The sequence below is a fragment of the Primulina tabacum genome, chromosome 6, assembly GCF_025594145.1.
Source record: "Primulina tabacum isolate GXHZ01 chromosome 6, ASM2559414v2, whole genome shotgun sequence".
In the NCBI taxonomy this organism is placed as follows: domain Eukaryota; kingdom Viridiplantae; phylum Streptophyta; class Magnoliopsida; order Lamiales; family Gesneriaceae; genus Primulina; species Primulina tabacum.
This window is the reverse complement of record NC_134555.1, coordinates 27151814-27174522: the sequence shown is the minus strand read 5'-3', so window position 1 is coordinate 27174522 and position 22709 is coordinate 27151814. Positions and strand designations below refer to the sequence as shown.

Here is a 22709-nt window from a genome sequence, read left to right as displayed (position 1 = left end):
GGGAAGCGCTGACACTTGAGTGGATCGAGTTCGATAATACAATCCCGGGGGACATTGATTTTCCGCATTTAGTTATTTAGTATTTAAAATTTACGAAAATATTTTGAGGATGTTCTATTTAGAGATTTATGCTCGATTTTGAAGTTCAATTTTGGATTATTTTTAAAATATTGACGTATGAGTTTGGTGGTTGACGATTATGAATTTTTATGCATTTAAGATTTTTAAATGTTGGATGATTTTTAATTGAATGGTTTGAAGTTTATAAAAAATAATTAGTAAGATTTTAAAGTGAAAAAGTAAGGGACGTTCAGTTGGTTTTAGAACGAAGGATCCCAAAAGGGTTATGTTACAAGTTAGCTATATGCTAAATTTAAATACTACTTCAAATTTTATATGTTGAATTTAAATACTTTCATGATACATGAGTTAGGAGGTTAGCTATATTTTTTTAAAATTAAATGCATGTTGGTTACGTGGTTTGGACAGTATGTACAACTATGTCTCCGAGGCGTGTTATTCTTTGGCATGGAGAAGAGGAGAGACGTGAGAAGAATTTAGTTTTGTATATCTCGAATTTTGCACTACCTAGGATTAAGTTGAGGCGAATTAAACTTGGTAATTTAGGACTTCTTGTTTCAAATTCTACATTGTGTAGGAAGTAATTTCGAAGTTGATGTTGTGGGTTAAAGTTTTTAGGGATCATGAACTTAGGGACTAGATTATAATAATATGAGGGACTTCGTTGCTAGTTTTCGGAAATATTGAGGGTGATTTTGCTATAATTCGAAATTATAGAGGCTTAGTTGTATAAATCCAAAAACCTGGAGGGCTAAAATGAAAACATTAGTGGCTAAATTTGAGAATTCGATAATTTTTGAATTTTGATTGCAAATTTTAGTAAAATTATGGGGTCATTTTAGCAACTTTCGAAAGCTATGGGAACTGTTTTGCATTCAATTCGATAGTTTGAGGGGCTAGGAATGCGATAAGTTAGACCTGATCGAATAATCCGAGGACTTTGGGATTTAGATTGCAATTTTCAGAAAAATAAAAGGGTTTTTGAATGTAGTCAGTAAGTAAATTAACAATTAAGGGTTACATAAGGAATTGTGATTGTGGAAATTAGACAGATATGTAAGTATGAGGATGTCCTAAGAGGAACGAGAAATATTGGTATTGCCGATTTTTATGAAGAAGTAAGATATATCAAATTAATAATTTTTGGGTATCATAGTGGATTATAGAGAATTATAATTGTATTATAGGTGTTATAAGCGTATGTCGTGAAACACGAAGGATATAAATATTAAAAATTAGATTTAATCAACAATGAATATTTTATCGAAAAGTTTGGGGAGTTTGTATTTTAGATTTCAGAATTTTAGTAAGTTATTCAAGGGGTCAAATGACTGAATGAGAAAATGTGTAAAAGAGAATTTGTTTATATTAGGGTATTAGGCATAAAACTATTGAAGTAATGTTTCGAAGGAGTCGAGGGATACAAACTAAGAATATCGGTGTTCGTATAATCTTTGTAAGCTCCAATTTATAGGATTTAAAAAAAAAACTTACTTAGGGATGAGAACTAAGTTAAAAGAAAGAATTCATTTTGGGTTGACACTGCAATTGCTGTGATTTCTGAGGTTCAAAAACGTATATTTTTTAATTTTTTCGATGAAGACATTTGGAGAATTGTTTAAAGTTATTAAGAAATAACTTATTGGGTCATAAAATATCTAGTTTTGAGATTTTGGAATTGGGAATCTAAGTTCTAATTGGTGATTAAGAGTATAGTGTTAATAGGGGACATTTATTTTGGGACCAAGTGGAAATAAGTATTGGGATTTTATAGTAAGTTTTATTAGGTAAATACTTTATGATTTTATGGATGCTAGGTTCTGTAAACTATGAGATTTATGGGAATAGATGAACCCGAAGCTCCATGGATCAATTTTCGAGTTCCAATATAAAAATTTATTTTTAGGTCAATGTAATACTTGTGAATACTAAGTTTGGATTTTAGGAATGCTAAACACTCGGGAAAATTTGTAATGCTCAAAAATCAGTCCACGTAGACCGCATGTATGAAAATTATTAAATGGATAAAATATTTTAATAAATTATTTTGGACGGATGAATTGTTATATTTTGAGTTACTAATTGATTAATTATGTGATTTTGCTCGATTGCATAATTTAATGAATTTCAGGCGAATATCGGTGGTTTGCTGAGGACGAAGGACTGGAGACAATTAAGGTTTTAAAGATTTAAAAGATAAATTTTTATTTTTAGTTAAGAAAATATTTATTTTAAATAATTTAAGAATTTTCACATTTTTAAGGTCAAATTTAAATTAATTAGTGGGAGGAACAAAATTATGTATTTTATAAGAGATTTTTTTGGAAATAAATATTTTTAAACCTTTTAATTTGAGGTCTAATAATTTTATTAATCTCAATGGGCCTAATTTATTGATTAAAAACTAAGGTATATTAATCCCATTAATAACGTTGATTAAGAAATTCTTTTAGTTTTTTAAAAATAAATAAGCCCTAAACCCTACACACACACACACCAAAACACCTAAACACACACACCCACACACACACCGAAACACACACACACTAGTGTTACGGGAATTGGAAGCAAGGAAACCAGCGGTCAAATCTAGGAAGCTTGCAAGGAAGTTTTTTTATTTCCTTCTTCATTCTTCGATCTTCTTTGTCGTTCTTCCTTCCAACAACGATCACCCAGACTCCCTTGCATCCCAAAGTTGGTTTTCGGTGCAGTTTTGAAAAGAAAAAGGGTAGAAAATGGTAGAAATCGTCCTCCGTTCTTCACCGACTTCCACCTTTTGGTATTCGTAAGTCGAGCGTTTTAAACGCAAAGACACGTTTCTAAATATTTTTTTTGCACTATTCAAACCATATTATATGTGTTTAATCATCTTTGCATGAATAATATGAAATCCTTTTTTTTTTTCATTTTTATGGCTTTGTACAAGTTAAAACTTAGATTTTCATTCTTTCAAACTCATGATTATGATGCATAAAGGGGCTGCCATCATAAGACTATGCGAAGGGATGAATTTCAGCATGTTAAAGGGTGTTCAATGGCCACAGTTAAGGGATGTACATGTAAGGCAAGATGTTGAATGAACATTAGGATCAAATGGGGCTAGTTGTTTGCGTTTCTGGTCCTAGGCAGGGGAGACTGCTAGCTGCTATTTGCGGATGTGTACAAAGGTCCTAAAGGAGTCTAGTCATGGTCTTAGATGGATTGTGAAAGGGCTATAAAGATAGGATAAAGATTGTACGTCGTTTTGTGTTGTTTAAGGCATGTAGGGGTGCAACTTAGGGCTGGGGGTTCTAGGCTCTTAAAGTTTGGTCCAGCAGGGTCTCTAGGATTCAATCATGGTCTTAGGATGGCCAGCTCGGGGCTGGTTGGGTCGGCCATGGGCTAGGTTCGAAGGGATTGAGGATTTGTGCAAGCTAGGGTTTTCGAAAATGAGTAGATTTTTCCAACATGGTTCTAGGCTTGTTCAAAGGTTTTAATAGACTTGATTTGGGATGAAAAAGGGTTAGTAAGGTATTAATAAGCTATGGTTCAGGTTTGGTAAATTTTAGTTAAGTTTTGAGTAAATACGAGTTAAAACCGGGATGTACGGTTAATTTTTAAAAGGAATTGGGGAATTAGTATAGGAGCTTAATTTTACGTCTAAGAAATGTTTATGAGTATATTTTAAGATGTCATGTTAAGTTTAAGGATGAAAAATTTATATTTAAAATTTGAGAAAAAAATATTAAGTTATGAATTTATTCGGATTAAAAATGTTTCATGGTTTAGTCATTAAGTTATCTCTACTATTTTATTAATGCTGAGATGCATTTAATAACTGACACTGCGGACACCAAATTTTTATTCACCCTTTTGCCCATTTATCCTTTTACTTCACTTAAAATATATTTCTCTCTCAAAATAACTCCACATCTCCAACAAACCACACACCCTGCACGATTCTCTCTGATTCACACTCACAAATCTTCTCTCTCTGCACGATTCTCTTTGATTCACACTCACAAATTTTCTCTCTCCAAATTATCTGAATCCTCACAAATCTTCTCCTCGGATCCTTGCAAATCTTCTCTCTCGAAATTTGTTGGATTGGGATGGACCAAATCCACGATCTCCTCCAACATATATTCGGGTTAGGCCTCGACGATCCAAAAACCACATCCTTTGCATTTGATCTCCACCCTCCTGTCTGCCGATTGAAATTCAATTTCCCGGCCAAGAAATCAAACGGGTCCTCTGGTAAGTACACAACAGCGTTCTTATGCAATTTCTGGAGATTCTCTCGATCCATCAATTAAAGATGTAATCTTTTGCGTCAATCTAATTTATTTATCCCACGCCCGAGATTACTGGTCCACATCATCACCCGTGACGGTTTCGTCCATTGTGTATATTTCAGATACAAAACTCACTAAATAGAGAAACATAGAGATTTGTATAGTTGATTGTTGAGTTCCAAAGTTACAGCTGCCGCGTGGGGAAGGCGCGCATCTCCGTTCTTCTTCGCGATCGTTTTGCGATGTAAGCGTTTAACGTGTATCTGATTTGTCAATAATGAGATTTGCGATACATATCCTTTTTTTTTTGGAGATGTGATTATTTTTTTCATCCGATAATGGTGTCTGAGTTTGAAAGTTTATGTCACGTTTCGTTTTACTATTGTCAAAATAAAAGAAGTTTGGATTCAAAATGGATATAGGGAATACGCTTCTGTTTGCATATAAGTTCTGTGAAAGGCCAATCAATAATTTTTATCATATTTTTTATGGTTTTATGCTGTTTCGTTGATGGTAAATATCTGCCATGTAATGTTCATTGTTATCTCGAAGTTAAGATTTGTCTCTTTTTTTGGCCTTTGCAGTAGAATCATGAATTGAAAATATATTGTTGTTTGTTAAGATTATTTTCTGCTATAAACGCGTTAGGTTAGAAGAGTTTGCTTTGATGCGTTACTCTTCTTTTTCTTTTGATATAAACCTTTCGAGCCTCCTCCTGCACATTTGATATATGGCATTATAATCATGTTCAGAAATAGGAGGAAGAAAAGATTAATTAAGTCTTCCTTTCTTATAATAAATCAAGAAAGTATATGGCAAAAAGAGCAGCATAGTTGAAGTATTATGCAGTGATGATAAATAAAGCATTATGCAAAGAAATTTCGAATCAAATTACTAAATACAACAATTGTATAAAAAAACTCAGTAATTAAATATGATAGATAAAAGTTGTGGTTAAGAAATTATATTGCATTTATTAAAATTTGTTCTTTTGATTGATGTTGATGTTGCTCACGTCCTGACATATCTCCATTTGTATTCTGGAAACAACCATTTCTACATGGTGTGTTTGTTTCGGAACCTCCTTATATATTTGAAACGTATTATCTGGTTAATTATCGTTTACTTGAATGTAGAGAAGCAAATTATCCACAGACATGTCAAGTCCCTCAAATATTCTTTTGACTGAGAGTGTGAGACCCAAGGTTTCAGATTTTGGATTTGCCAGGCTGGGAGAAGACTCGGACAGATCGCACGTACCAACCAAAGTAAAAGGAACTGTTGGTTACCTTGATCCTGAGTATATCAGAACAAATCAACTCACAACCAAAAGCGATGTTTACTCATTTGAGATATTGTTATTAGAAATTTTAACTGGTCGTCGACCTTTGGACTTGAAGAGACCCCCTGAGGAGAGGGTGACGATTAGATGGGTAAGCTTCTCTCTATACCTGACTAGGTTATTTGCCTTAATCATTGTGCAAAACACAATTTTGTTGATTTTGCCCTTTTGGACGCCATAAATATTTAAATTGTAAACTCCCCACCAATGTGATCTGATTTCTTACAATATCTCCTATGCTTAAATATGTCTTTTTTTACGGCTAAAAAAATTAATAACAAACAATCTCTATATGATGGCCATAGTCTTATTTTTATATCGTTTATTTTATTGAATCTATACAATGCGTGACCTTCTCATTAAAAAAAAAATTCAATATGTGTTTTCATTTTTATTGGAAAACTAAAGGTGATCTCTTGATGATTTGTGTACATTTTGTTTACGTAGGATGGTGATGAATTTTGTTTAAATTTTATCGAATTCATGTCATAAAATATTACAACAATTAATATTTTTATTTAAATTAAAGTTTAGAAATAAAAGCTTATGTACATTTTGTTTACTGAGGATGATGATTAATTTTGTTGAAATTTTAACGAAATTAAAAATATTTAACAAAAGTATGAATGATAGAGATGTCAAATTTAATGTGTATAAAAAAATAAATTAACTGTGGCTAACTAATCTAAGATCAGTGATAATTCATTTCAAACAGAAACAATGGTGCTGAGACAGATCTATATGCCCATGGTTGCTATATCCCCCGTTCGAATTTCACGGTCGAGGTGGTAGAGCCTTGAAGTTGTTCAATCTTAAGCCCGAGTTTGATTCCTAAGGCCACGAGGTTTGATATCTACTCTTTGTGAATAATAATGTTATATTTGAGTTCTGACGAGGACAGATTAGGAAGGTCAAATATTAACCTATTAGTTGTCTCATGAAGATTACAAAGAAAAAACAATTCAAATATAAATTTTAAACAATTTTAGTAACTATAGTTAGAAATCATTATGGTAAAGTTAAGAATTATTTCAATAACATTTAGTAGAAATATCACAATTATTATGGATGTTATTTAAATTAAATCCTAATAACTTAGTTGTGTATCCTACATGATAACTTTTTCCAATCATTTTTTTCTCTTATTTAATGTACATTGATTGTTTTACATTATATTGTTGTATTTATAAAATGTTTCGTGGGTGATACTTCTCATTTTGATACCTTCTACATCGTTAAAACACTTTAATTTGGGGTTCACATTTAATTCAAGTAATATAAAAATAGTGTAGACTTCATTAGAGGGCATCATTTCATATGTTCATCCATCATCTCCGCACCCCAAAAAAAAAAAGTTGTAAAAAATGTATATTTTCTGTGTTCCTTGATGTGTTAGTCATGAATTTCATATGACCTACTTGCTCTTTTTTTTCCAAAATTCCCTTTTGCCCATTGTTTTTCATTCAACCATGTTGCCTAGAAGGTTAGTTTTGATCAAAAATGGATTTTTGATAAAATAAAATATTATGCTTATCTTTCTTCATTTCTGTGTTTCGCATATTTACGGGTGCTTAAGGGTGTGGTGTTTCGACGAATTTACATGATAATGATGCAGATTATCATGGGATTTATTGATATCTTACGCATGCTTGAACATCTACTGAAGCATATAAGTTTGTGATAATCACATATTTTCTCTTTTCCACTCAACCCATTATTTCTTTTATAAATTTCCATCACAATCAGATACTGAAACATGTTAGTTTGTGACTTTTTGCCATCGATCTCTCCCATTGTTGTTCGTTTCGATTTACAAATTATTTTACGAGCCATATTGTTTATAGATGGTTTTAAGATTGTGATTCTCTTATTCTTCTTGGAACCAAATTGAATCCGATAAAACACAAATTCATTTTTTTTATGTCCGAATTACACATCGCAAATACATAATTCGGACGAAACAATGAGCAAGGTACACGTTCTACTCTCAGATTTTGGCAACAAAGCATAAGGTTGATTTATCGAAAATTGTCTTAAAATTGTTTCCTATTTTCCACAATTCACACGGTTTTTCCTTTCCACCGATTATTTGATGAAATTATCAATTGCAAATAAAAACATGTAATTGTTCTATTTTGTATTCATAAACCACCTTAAACGAATCGCAGGAGAGATAAAAATTATTAGCCGGCCCTAAAAGGTAATGGTTATCTACTCACTTTTTAATTTCCTTTATTGTTAATAATTTTGTTTTGGTTTATGGGTTATAATGCAAATGGTTTGCAAAAGAAGCGTATATTTAAGGCTTCCTTGCAATTAGTTCATTTCGGTATAATATCTATTTAATTTATTGATGTTGTTCAAGGTTTCCCTTTATATAATAACGATTTTTTATGTAATACAAAGTTTGCACCAGTTGGCACAAATCTTATTCATGTTTCCACAATAGTTTATCCAATTAAAACATGTTACCATCTTCTGCCATCAACTTTCTTCAATTTATATAGATGTAATGCTGGTATATTCATGTTATTCACGAATGTGTTATTACATTTCTTTAATTATTGGAACTTAAACATGTCGAGACCAATATTTAATAGTTTTCTTCGAAATATTTACACAGATTAAAATACTATTTAGCTTTAATGTCTTCTCCTCCTACACGGGCTACTACTTATACCAATCGCAATGACAATGGAAGGCGTCAATTAAACACAGCACGATGACGAGCACAAAGACAATTAATGACACAAACTGAACGACAAACAAATCTAGCCCGATGTCGGTCAAACTACCAAAGACGTATAAATATAAGTGCACATGCTACAACTTCTGATGAATCCAACGTTGAAATGACATATTTTACTACACATTTGAATGGTATGTTACATAAAATATGTAATGCTTCCTATTTATCAGTCATTATTTTCATTTTTGGTACTTTTAATTTTATATAACTCAATCACCTATTCTTATTTATATTATTATTTCAGAAAATTATTTATTTATTCTTCTACAAACATATAACGCTCTTATACATTTTTCAGTTTCCCTCAACAACAATTTGGCTATGACTACCACATCACATGCAATAACAGAAACTTCTTCAAATCAAGATGGTATATGTCATTTATAATGTTTGAAGTCAAACGATTTTAAACATTTCTTTTAAATATTATATTATACGATATGCAAAACAATATTTGATACTACATCCACATGTAATAAATAAAATTATAATATTTTATTAATTTAACATCATCATTTAAATATTTTTTATATCTAATAATTTGAACAACAAAATAATTAATTATTTAACGTTCATTTTTTATGTCAGGAATTACCGCAACTACGTTTGGACAAGTGTGTCGTATACAGACATTATCTTATCAAACAATGATATCAAATTTTGAGCAAGGGAGTACTAGCACATGTCAACGTCTAACTGATTTAAATCAGCAAAGTAATCTACTAAATTCAAATATCCCTTTTGACGTAACATGTACCATTTTTTTCATGAATTTGCATTATGTCATCTATGTATAATATAAGGCACCTGAAATCAACATATAACTGCATGACATATCAATATCATAAAATAACATAGATTGTTAGGGCTCAAAAACAACATTCACGTCGACATCGATATCGTAATCTAGCAAAAAAAATCAATAATAGTCAATATAATGGTTGATGGCATTTGTACAAACCAACGATTTGTCTACATTGTCAAGCTTAAATTTTTCATAATGAAACACCTTAACTGTGCTGCAAAAATGGTCGCTCAAAAGTAGATGGTATTTCATCTCCAATTGTATTGCAACAATTGTGTGATAAAAACAATGAACAAGGTAGGTATTTAATGCAGCATATAACAGCGTATAATCGCTTAAAATCAAATAAATGAATCAAAATATGTTGGATCAATAAGTATTACTTTGCTACAATAATTGTTTCTCTACATTTTCTATTTCTGACATATATGTGTGTATTTTATGTTACAAACATCTTTTTATTGCTTATGCCATCAATTTCCCCTCTCAAGTTCTCAATATATTATTTACTAACTTTGATAAACTCCATGAACCAATTGATTGATTTTAATTTTTTAACTATAATTTTCAAAATTTCATGCACACATATTTAATCATTTAAAAGTTTCAAAAATTGATTTAAAAATAAACTGGGAAGCTTATTCATTCAATCTTCCAACAACTATTTCTTTTTTAATTTCTTCGTTTGAAGATTAATTTGAACAATCTTGTAGGAATTAACTTCAGTGAAAATAATGTCATTACTAACATACAATGATATCTACGTCCACGTCGATATCGTAACCTAGCAAGAAATTTCGGTGAAAGTGGGATAAATTATCGATGACAAGTGTCTGACCCAAGAATTTGTATGCATTGCCAAGCTCTATTGTTTCATGGTGAAACATCACAATTCTGCTGTAGAAATGGAAATACAAATTTGGATCATATCCCTTCTCCTATTGAATTGCAAGAGTTGTATGCTGCGGATAATGAGGAATGCAGGCATTTTCGGCAGTTTATAAGAGCATACAATCATGTTTTCTCTTTTACATCGATGAGAGTCAACTTAGACGAGTCCTTAACAACCGGTACACATGGAATTTACACATTTCGTGCCCATGGATCAATATATCACTCGATTGGAAGTCTTCTAACAAATGAGAATTGTAGGCCACGGTACATGCAAATGTGGATTGTAGATACAGATCATGATATAGACAATAGACTTCATGAAAATCCAGAACTAAGGTGAGAATTACTGCTTAAGATACAAAACATTCTTGATCGACACAATCCATTTGTGCACTTGTTTCGACAAATTGGCAAATATCAAGACATACCTAACTGTAGGATCATTATCAGGCAACAAAAACCTAATGAACATCAATATAGTTTACCAACAACATCCCAAGTAGCAGCTGTAATTGTTGAAAACGAATTTCAAGAAACTTTGAGCGGTCGATATATTATTATACAAGGTATTGGTGGAAATCTTATCAGCATTCAAGATGTAGTTGGCTATTATGATCCTCTGCAATATCCACTCCTTCTGCCATATGGTACATATGGTTGGGACATAAATAGCCGAAATTTCAATGGTACCCGGTTAACATGCTTAAATTACTATGCGTATATGCTACAGGTCAGTGAAAAATATTTTACTTTATGCTTCATTTTTTTAAGTAAAAAAAATTTAAAACTTACATATAAACCTATACTCATATAATGTAAATTATCTTTTTATTCAGATACGCGAAAATTCGCCATCTTTGCTACTTAGAGGAGGCCGTCTACTTCAACAATACGTAGTTGACAATTACATAAAGATTGAAACAAAAAGACTACGATGGATACATTCAAATCAACGTGATATACGTTTTGAACTTTACTAAGGATTGCAAGATTGTTTACATGGAGGTGAAAATAATGCAGGTATTATAACTTAATTATTATTATAATATTATTTTTCACAACATATATTACAACTCATAAATTATACATATCTACCAAATGCATTACAGGAAATGTTGGTACCAGAATCATTTTACCATCATCTTTCGGTGGAAGCCCACGTGATATGTACCAACGGTATCAAGATGCCATGACTTTGGTACAAACATATGGAAAACCAGATATAATGATTACAATGACATGCAATCCGAATTGGAATGAGATAAAATATCAACTACTTCCTGGTCAATCATCTCAAGACCGTCCAGATTTGATTACAAGGAAATTTAAATCTAAATTTGAAGGGTTGAAGAAAGACATTGTGGATAGGGGGTTTTGGGTAAGGTCTGATCTTATTCGTACATCATTGAGTATAAAAAAAAAAGGCTTCCCCATGTTCATATGTTGGTCATATTCGAAAATAATGACAAGTTGTGTACTCTCGATCGCTTTGACTCAATTGTGCGTGCTGAAATACCTTAACAAACAGAAGAACCCAATCTACACAAAGCAGTTGTCCTCCATGTGATACATGGGCTATGTGGATCAACCAATCCAAATTGTCCATGCATGGTAAATGGTAAATGTAAGAAGAACTTTCCAAAGCCATTTGTTGAATACACATCTAGAGGAAATGATTCATATCCTTTGTATCGAAGACGTGAAGGTGGCCAAGTATCAATTACCAACAATGAGAATGTCTTCATTGATAATGGTTGGGTTGTCCCATACAATCCATGACTTTTATTAAAATATGATTGTTATATTAATGTTGAAGTACGTGGAGGGATTAAATGTGTCAAGTACATATACAAGTACATCCATAAAGGTCCTGATCGGGTCGCACTAGAGTTACGAAATGGGCAAAATTGTGATGAAATCCAACAGTACGTGGATGGAAGGTGGATTTGTGCGCCTGAAGCATTGTGGCGAATTTTCTCATTTGAGTTCGGTAGGATGTATCCTTCAGTCATTAGGTTACAACTACATACACCAAACCAACATTTAGTTTATTTTGACCACCAACAACATGTAAATTATCTACTAGCAGATGATGACAACTCGAAGACTATGCTTACAGAATTTTTCAAAATAAATTGTGATCCTGACTTGACTGGAAAGTATTTATATCGAGAATTTCCACAATATTACACATGGATAAAATTTGGAAAAAAATGGATTCGTCGAAGAAGCAACAATAAAGTGGTTGGGAGAGTATATGTTGTGTCACCATCTGAAGGTGAGAGGTTTTATCTCTGTATCCTTTTAAACCATGTCAGGGGCCCAACATCTTTTGAAGATCTGATGATTGTGAATGGGGTAAAATATTCAACATTTAAGAAGTCTGCTCAAATGAGAGGACTTCTTGAACAGGATGATTATATAAAACAATGTCTGGAAGAAGCACGTTCTGTTAAAATGCCATCTTCATTTAGAAGGTTATTTGTATCTATACTGGTGTTCTGTCAACCAACAACAGTTCGAGAACTCTGGGATGAGTTCCATCCTTGCATGTGTGAAGATTATGGTCGAGAAATTTCATCAAATACCTTTATCATCAATAAGTTATTGCTTGAGATATGAAGGTTGTTGCATCAGTACAAAAAGAAAGTTGATTTTGATTTTCCATCAATAAGTGCTGAGTTTCTAGAAGCCACAACACTACCAAGAATAATTTAGGATGAGCTTTCTTATCAGATTTCTGATGATGATTTGGGATCTATTGAACGTTTGAATGCTCAGCAGAGGATTGCGTTTGACACCATCATAGAAATTATTATGCATAACCGATCAAAACTTTTTTTCATTGATGGTCCAGGAGGTACTGGTAAGACTTTTTTATACCGCTCAATGTTGGCACATTTGAGAAAAATGGGTAAAATTATAATTGCGGTAGCAACATCTGGAATAGCTGCAACATTGTTGCAAGGTGGAAGAACTGCACATTCACATTTTCTAATTCCACTTAGACCAACAGCATCAACACTGTGCCAAATAAAAAAACAGTCAGAACTTGCAGATCTAATAAGGCGTGCATCAGATATAGTATGGGACGAGGCTCCAATGGCAAATCCCTATGCTTTTGAATCCGTCAGTAAGAGTTTTCAAGATATTATGGACAATCATATAGCGTTTGGAGGGAAAACAATGGTTTTTGGTGGCAATTTTCGACAAGTGTTACCGGTTGTTAAACGAAGGTCAAAGGCAGAACAAATTGCTGCAAGTATTTCAAGGTCAACATTCTGGCATTGCGTAAAGATAATACACCTTCAGCAAAATATGAGATCTGCTCAAGATATTGACTTCTCGCAATTTCTCTTGCACATAGGTGATGGATTGCAACATACTATGAATCGTGATTTCATAAAATTATTAGATTCAATTATCATACCATGGGAAGGAGAACAATCACTTCAGATTTTGATTGATTCTGTTTTTCCTAACATGATAAATCATGTCAACGATGAAAACTATATGGTTGATAGAGCCATCATCACAAAAAAAATATTGATGTCGACAATATTAATCAAATGCTCATTATCAAGTTTCCTGGAGAGGAAAAAGAGTATGCCTCTTGGGATAGTGTAGAAGACGACAATCACAACCTCTTCCAAGAAGATTTTTTGAATTCCCTTTGTCCAAGTGGTTTGCCACCACATAAAATCATATTGAAAGTAGGAAGTCCGATCATGCTCTTGAGAAATGTTGCTCCCGAACTTGGTCTATGCAATGGAACAAGATTAATATGCCGCAGTATTGGTAGAAATTTTATAGATGCTGAGATCATAACAGGTCCTCACAAGGGTACCAGATTCTTTCTACATAGAATGCCCTTGAAAAGTGAAGATAATTCTGGATTATCATTTGAGTTGACACGTTGACAGTTTCCCATAAGGCTTAGTTTTGCTCTGACAATAAACAAAGCACAAGGTCAAATTATCCCAAATATTGGCATATTTTTGCGTAACCATGTGTTCAGCCATGGTCAGCTATATGTGGCACTTTCAAGAGGAGTCTCACAAAATTCTACAAAAATTCTGGTAAAAGATGGGAATTTAGAGCGTCAATATGGAGTATTCACAAGAAACGTTGTTTTCAAAGACGTATTGCTACCTAATAGAGAATAATTAATTGTGAGTAAGTCAACTCACTTTATTCTAAATTTTTTTTAAAAAAACATTATGTACAAATTATTACAATAATCATTTGTACATGTTACATGTTTCAACGTTAGAATTTGGGGGATGCTAATAAATTCCATTATCTACGTTCAAACACATTCATCTATATGAGGCACCATCTATTATGTACATGTTTTTATCTTTGCCCATAATTATCTATTTCTCATCCTCTATCTTATCACGCAACCCGAATAACCATTTTTGGCATTGCTACTATACTTTCTATATTTATTGAATCAAATTTAAACAGTACTTGGGTAGTGCCTAATGGATAAACATATTATTTATGATTATTTGATTGTTGGCTTAATTTTAATTTCTTTGCTGATTATGAATTGACTTAGTGTTTTTTTCCTCAAAAGCTGAAGGATATTGGTTGCAAACAAAGTATTTGTATAAATGACATACTCAATTCAAAGATCAGATCTACTCGCCCCCATCTTCATCTGGTTTGTTTTTAACAGTGAATTTGTTTAAGACCTATCATTTATTATGTTGCATTATATTAATGGTCTTATCATATTCGTCTGTTCATTTTGATCTTGTAGATGAGATAATATATTTATTACGAGCTTCAAGATCTTATGATCTAATCTCTCACATATTCTCAACAGATTGAGTTTGGCAAATATATTTAAGCTTTGGAATCCCTTGCTTCTCATGGATCAAGTAAATTTTTTTTTACTGTCATGGTGTTATAAAATCATGAATGTCTATTATATTAGCCTCATATATTCATGACACACGCAATGCGTGTGCCTCGGTGGCTAGTTAAATAGAAAGATTCGGGTTTACGTCTAAGAAAAATATTAGAAGTCAAATTTAAGCTTAATATGATACTATGGGATAGGCAAGAAACAATAAAGTTAAGAAAAAATCAAAATCCGGAATTTAGGGTCCAAGGGTAAAATGTTCATTTTAGTCCCGAGTAGTTCGAAACGTCTGGAAGTGCCCCAAATAATCATAATACAAGCTAAATGATATTTTAAAATGTTTAAGATGAAAATATAGAATTTTAAGATATATTCTAAAACTGTATGATTTTTCTCGGAAAAAATGGTATTTTACGAATTCTGAAGGACACGATATTTATGAATAAAAAGGAAAAAAATTAATTTGAAGGATGTGAATTGATTATGTAACGATCATCGGCCATTAGGCTGAACCAACATGGGCCTCAGCCCATACCCATGCACCGCTACTGGTCGTGGGTCGTTAGGATAGTCCAGTATGAGCCGTAGCTCATGCCCATGCACTGTCACTCATAGAATATCCCACCCCTAGAAAGTGATTTCTTTCGCCTCCCCCAACACTTCATGTGAAGGCCCGAAAATTCGTGTTTGAAAATTTGCGGAAAAATTAAAAATTTTCTCTTCAATATTTGCCTCATTCACAAAATCAACTGATAAATCAAGTTTAAATGTTCAAAATAGCAGCGGAAGAAATTATTACTCGCCAAAATAACAAGTTAAAGTATCCAACAACTGATAAAATGTTTGAGCATAAAAAAAATGGCAAGTGCTGTAAATGAGGTCCTCGGGTGCCACTACTGTCGACCCAAGCTAGCTCACTGGTCCCCGCCCTCGGCCCCGACATCATCAGTACCTACAACAATCAAGTCTAGTGAGCCTAAAGACTCAGCATGCATATATAGTAAATAACGAGTAAATAATATAGTAAAATTTGCATGGGATAAAAATATATCATGTCATGAGGCATAATGTGAAAATAACTTGTCATGAGCAATTATTATAATACGTGCATAACTGAACTGAAAATCATAGTGAAAATGTTTGCTCCTTGGAGCCCTGTACTGAAATAGCATGTAATAATTTTCTGTTGAGATTATGGTCTACGCAAGTGGCCCTTGCACTGAACTGAACTGACCGGTAACTGGCGACCGGATAATACAATGCTCCCATGACCGGTAACTGGCGTACGGGTGAAGTAATGAAGGTCTTATCAGACTAATGCAACAGTATACTGGGTGGTACATAACTGAACTGACCGGTAACTGGCGACCGGGTGAAATAATGCTCCCATGATAGTGAGATGGCCACAAGCAATATCGCATAAATCTCAAAAATGAATATTTTCTATGCACGTAATATAATTAACCAACATAATTAAATATGAACAATTTCGATCTTGTTGCATTAAAATCATGTACTTGCGATATTTAAAAATACCTATATGGCTTGATTGAAGAGTGAAAGAAGATTTAAACATGCCTTGGTTTGTTTTGACAGAAAACAAACGAAATAATGACGCGACGCGGCGGAGAAGGAGTGCTCTTCACTTTCTCATTTTTTCTCTCTTAATTTCTTTAAACCAAGCATGCACCATAATTATTATAATAGCGTAAAAAAAATCGTAATCATGATGCATGAACATTTAAAAATATCATGATTTGTGCTCAGGGTGCTGCCAGGACCCAAAATCTCACCCCTGTTGCAAAATGACCATTTTGCCCCTGGAAACCCAAAAATTACCGTTTTGCCCCTAGACGTAAAATTTCACGTTTGTGACCTTTTCTTAATTCCATTGACACTAACATGTCCCAAATAGTTATTTAAGCCTACATGAATTTTCTCATATTTTTATTTGGCATAAATCGATGACTTTTAAATTAATCCTTAACTATAACATATTAATGCGTTTTAATCCCGAATTAAACCAAACCTCAGCATAAAATTTCCAAATTAAAAACTTAGACTTCTAATAATTATTTGAGCTTAAACATAATTTCTCATAATTTATTAAGCTTAAATCTAGGCATTTCAATTAATTCCTTAATTAACATTTCGTGCGGCTACTAAATCCCGGATAAATCCAAAACTTATTATTTTGATCCGAAGCTTACTAAACTCCTAAAAATATCCCAAAACATATTTAAAATCATTCATAGACATAAACTCGAGCCAAATTCACAACTTAACCAATTTGTTTTAAAACTTGAACCGAGATCTCGGTTTTAACCCGAATCGAACCGAAACTCAACCAAATTTTCCCAAACTTTTACCATGCTTTCAACGCATCCTAACAGCTCCTAGAACACTTCTTCCAGACCTAAAAGACCCACGAAAACAGCCCCAATAACCGCTGGAAATTTCCAGCAGCTCCCTTCGAATCCTAAGCCTCATACTTTTCAATAATACACTCCTAGCCTTCAACCAGCGGTTCCAGCCATGAACCGACCTCCCCTTGACCATCTTGGGACCCTAATTGACACCTTAGACTCACGGCCCCAGCCCCATACAAGCTGCACAAAGCCCACGACCGCTAGACACCAAGGAGCACAACCGCAACCATTTCATCACCCACTAGCTCGATCATGCTTGGGGACTGTTCCAGCAGGTGCCGAGCCCTTCCAGGCCCTGTCTCATACCCATCAGGGTCTGGTCCATGGCATGGTTGAGTCCTTGCACTGCTTGTCGAACCCTTGCACTCAATCTTCCTCAAAGCCGAACCAAAATGAGACACCACACTTGATCTACACCAAGCTTCAACCAGCACCGACTCCAGCCTTATTTCCCTCTATATTATGACATGTCTCGGCCCTAAACACCAGCAACCGACAGTCCCCTTGCACAGCAACAAGAAAACCGTGAGGATTGAATCATAAAAATGCAATGTTCACATGAAACCCAAAAATCTTACTCACACATGGTTGGATCGAAAGTTTCATGCACAAACCCATTCAACAGCATATATAACATGTGAGATGCAGAAAAAAATAGATACAATGCGTGCCTTATGATGAGAGGAGGAATCACAACCGAAGGGAATAGGAGACCCGAGTGAAATTTTTGCAACCACAAGCCACGCCGAAAGCTTCCAGCTGCTGGGTGTTGAAAACGATGGGGGAAAAACTGAGGGGAGGTGTCGGCTGCTGAGGGGAGGTGTCGGCTATGAGGAGTAATTAGGTTTTGGTTAAAGAGAAATCAAGTAATATTTAAATGGTTAAAAATTTGACTAATGGGCCATTATTGGTTAATTAATGTTTAAAAATTTTATTTAAGCCTAACAAGCTTAAAAGCAAACCTATTAAATCCAAACGCACTCCCGAAAAATATTTCGTGTTGAAAAGATTTTGAAAATATTAGCCGAACCATTAAAAGTCCCCCGATTCGATAAAATTTGCGTACCGTTTAAAATTAAAATCCTGCGGATAAAAATACCCAAAAATTCCCATTTTCGAAAAATACACTTAAAAATGCTTTAAATAAATTTATAAAAATAAATCATGTAATAAAATAATTTTCCTGAAAATTCTCCAGTCTTCGATCCTCGTTCGAGCATGAAATGCACCTAGAAACCCTAATGCGTAACTTTTTTTAAAAAAAAATTTTCATGGAATAAATTCTATCATGCATGAATTATGCATAAAATGCATAAAAATATTTAAACATAAATTAATGAAATAAACATGCATTTAATGCTTTAAAAAAAATTAAATAAAATACCAAATAAGTTTAATAACTTGCATGCATGCCAACTTTTTAAAATATATTTACTAACATGCTAAATTACCACTACTTAAATAAGTCTTTATTAACTTATCTCAATACCCCATCTCCAGTCCGGCCTCACTTATTTAATTGAAAAGGTAACAATTAAACTACTGCGTAAAATAAATAAATTTAAAGAAAAGAATTTAAATACTCATGCAATAAAAATCATTTTAATTTTAAATACTAGAATTATGCATGGCTTATACGCAGTCCAATTGACGGGTTCTACACTTCAACCCAGGACCTCCAGACTTGAGTTCCTAGATTCCTAAGTGTTGGTACCAGTTTGGCGAATATAGGTACTTAAGCCTGGAAGTCCTGGGTTCAAGTGTTGGGGGAGGCGAAAGAAACCACTTTCCAGGGGTGGGATATTCTATGAGTGATTGTGTATGGGCATGGGCTATGGCTCATGTTGGACCATCCTAACGACCCATGATCAATAGTGGTGCACCGGTATGGGTCGAGGCCCATGTTGGCTGAGCCTAATGGCCCATGATCGTTACGGACTGTGACAAATATGATATGATTGGGAATATCGTGATGGAGAGGACACCAGAGGGAGCCCGTTTACGGGAGAAGGTCCCAGAGGGGGTCCGACTATAATATCTACTAATTTAAAATACGGAAATATAAATTTTTTTTAAAAGCTCACATTTTCGAAAAAAAATATCTAAATATTTTGCATGCATGCTACCCTGCTGAAAATTATGCCATTTAAAACTTAATCGTAAACGATCGACAAATAAAAATACCGCAATTTAAAAATTGCGAACTCGGCCCTCCATCATGCATGAATAAAACAAAACAAGTAAAATCCAAAAAATCTACATCGTATCATAAAGAAAAAAAATTGTAAACTGACTCTCTGCTCAAAACTCATAAAAACTTGATGTGCGGAAAAGTGTGGTCCTCGAGTCGTGCTCACACATCCAACCCTGCCTACTCAGAGTTCGACAACTCCAGTCTCCTCATCCAAATGCTTACCTGCATCAAACATGCCTAGTGAGTCTAAAGACTCAACACACCTGCACTGTTATTAGCAAGTACATATACGTAGCACACAGCAGTGAAAATACCGTAATCAACATACATTTGATAAAATTAAAAGCATGAACATAAACGTGTCGTATAAAATCATAACGTGTCCAAACATGTCTCAACATATCATCATATACGTATAAATTTCTTTTTAATTGAATTCCGTTCATTAGTTGTGATTTTCATATCAGCTCTATCGTATCACCTCTATTCGATGGATCCATCTAAAAATAAAGGTACCCGGCGGCAGGAACATCAGCGACAACATTACCCGTCCACTGAGCCTTGGCCACAGCTCAAAATATCTAATATAATCATGTTAGTCACAAAAAAATCTCATCATTCAAAACGTGTCATCATGTTCACCACTTAATAAAAACTTTCATAAACGTAAATATTCTTTGAAACCAAACATGCACCGTTTTTTTTATATTTACATAAAAATCATAAACATAATGCTTAAACATCTAAAATATGATAAATTTGTACTCAGGGCGCTGCCATGACTAAAAAATCACCCCGGGAGCAAAATGACCATTTTGCCCCTGGAAAACGAAAATGACTGTTTTACCCTGGACCTCTAAATTTTGACCCGAAGCTTACCAAACTCATTAAAAAATTCCAAAACATAATTAAAATTGCTTCTTAGACGTAAACTCGATTCGTTACAAAACATAACCGCTTCGTTTTCAAATTTGGATCTAGGTCTCGGTTTTAACCCGAATCGACCATAACCTTAACCAAATTATTCCAAACTAAAACCATGCCTAAAATACATCATACCAGCCCCTAAATCTCACATTCCAGCATACTATTACCCACGAAAACGAGGCCACACGCTGCTGGAATTTCCAGCAAGTGCCCCGACCGAACCCTAATGCAACCAAGCTCCGTAATTTCGCACCTAGCTCACGACCAAGCGGACCAGCCACTAACCAAACTCACATAGACCAGCCTAGGATCCCTCTGGACCTGTTGGACCCACGGCCACACCCCCATGCAAGCCGCAACTAGCCTTCAATCGCTAGTCCCCAAGAAAACACAACCCACAGCCAACCCCTATACTCCACGATCGATCGGCTTCAGGTGTGGCTCCGGCAGCATTTGAGCCATCCTTAGCCATGTCTCAGACCCACTAATGTCTGGTCTAATCCTTTGATCGGATTTTGCACCACCATCCCCAACTCATTTCACTTGATCCCCCCCAAACCCGAACCAGACGCAGCACTACATCTCACGGCCCTAGCATACAACAACATGCCTCGACTCCAGCCTATTGACAACATGTTCCTTGACACATTCAGACCTTAAATACCCTTGCTCGGCAGCCCCTTGCATCATGGTATGAAAATCGTGAGTTGGTGAAAGGTTTTCATGCAAAATAGCAACTACCGATGACATAATCCCTCTATCATGCAAGGAACAAACATTAAACACGCGAAGCACACAAACAACATGTATATGACGTGAATGATGTGAAAATGAAAGTACATGGTGTGCCTTTATGATAAATGACCGAAAACTTGAAGAAGAACGTGTTGGGGAGCGCCGGAAGGAGCGGGGAAAGAGCTTGCTTCGATTTTTAATGGAGGAACCGAGTTGGCTGCTATGTTTCTTGCTGTAAAACTGAAGGGAGGCTGCTATGTGAGGGTTAGGGGCGGCCGAGAGACATAAGTAAGGTTAGGTTTAGGTTTAGTTAAATTAAGTCAAAGGTTATTACACTAATTTACCCTAATGAAAATAAAAAAAAAGGTATTGAGCCCATTTAGCAATAAAACCAACCCAACAAGCCCAAAAACATTCCGGAAAAATATTTCGTTTTGGTAAGTTTTTTGAAAATATTGCCCGAACTCTCAAAAATCATCTGAATCGTTAAAATTTGCGTATCGATTAAAAATATGCTGTGGAGGGTAAAAATACCCAAAAAAGCCCATTTCTTGAAAAATAAACTTAAAACACCTTATTTCAATAAATATAAATTAAACATGTAGCAAAAATAATTTTGCTGATAATTCTTTGGTATCCGTTCCTCGATCGAGCATGAAATTCATCTACAAACTCTAATGCGTGAACTTTTAAAATAATCGTGAAATGAGTCCTATCATGCAATAATTGTGCATTGAATGCATAAAAATAAATAAATACATCATTTAAATAAAACCCTAGATTTCATGCATTCAGGTTACGTAAATTTAATTTCCTGGACCTTACACCGACGATCATATTTTCACTTACGACGAGGCCTAGTGTCCTTCCCCATGCGCAATGATGAGCTGACTGATCAGTCGAACACATGATGATAGAATTATAGCTAGTCACTTTCAAGGATCAAACTTCACCCAAAATTGATATATGATGATGGAAAGCTTTACGATCTAATTATTTATGATTTTATTTATGCTTACAAATTTTGCTAGCTATTGAAACAAAAGTATGATTTTTATGCTTGTGTCTGTATATGTATTATTTTGTTAATCATGGTTGAAACGTGCTGAGTCATTAGATTCACTAGGTTTGGATAGTTGCAAGTGATGATGAGATTGAGGGAGATGCTGACGCTTGAGTGGATTGAGTCCGGTAATACATTCCCGGGGTACATTGATTTTCCGCATTTAAATATTTAGTATTTAAAGTTTACGAAAAGATTTTGAGGATTTTCTATTTAGAGATTTATGCTTGATTTTGAAGTTTAATATTGGATTATTTTTAAAATGTTAACGTATGAGTTTGGTGGTTGACGATTATGAATTTTTATGCATTTAGGATTTTGAAATGTTGGATGATTTTTAATT

General features: G+C 34.1%; 1 long non-coding RNA gene across 2 annotated transcripts; it reads left to right on the top strand.

Annotated features, from left to right (window-relative positions):
* The first annotated feature begins 3981 nt into the window (after positions 1–3981).
* Positions 3982–15048, top strand: LOC142549213 (uncharacterized). 2 transcript variants are annotated; one of them, XR_012821130.1, is made up of 13 exons: positions 3982–4317; positions 4478–4599; positions 5492–5788; positions 6413–6541; positions 7274–7709; positions 8321–8577; positions 8745–8816; positions 9035–9160; positions 9965–10875; positions 10982–11165; positions 11255–14317; positions 14728–14814; positions 14914–15048. It is a non-coding gene; the product is annotated as an uncharacterized LOC142549213 (long non-coding RNA). The 2 variants fall into 2 exon arrangements; XR_012821131.1 differs by lacking the exon at positions 4478–4599 and having other exon boundaries at positions 6413–7709.
* The last annotated feature ends 7661 nt before the right edge of the window (positions 15049–22709 follow it).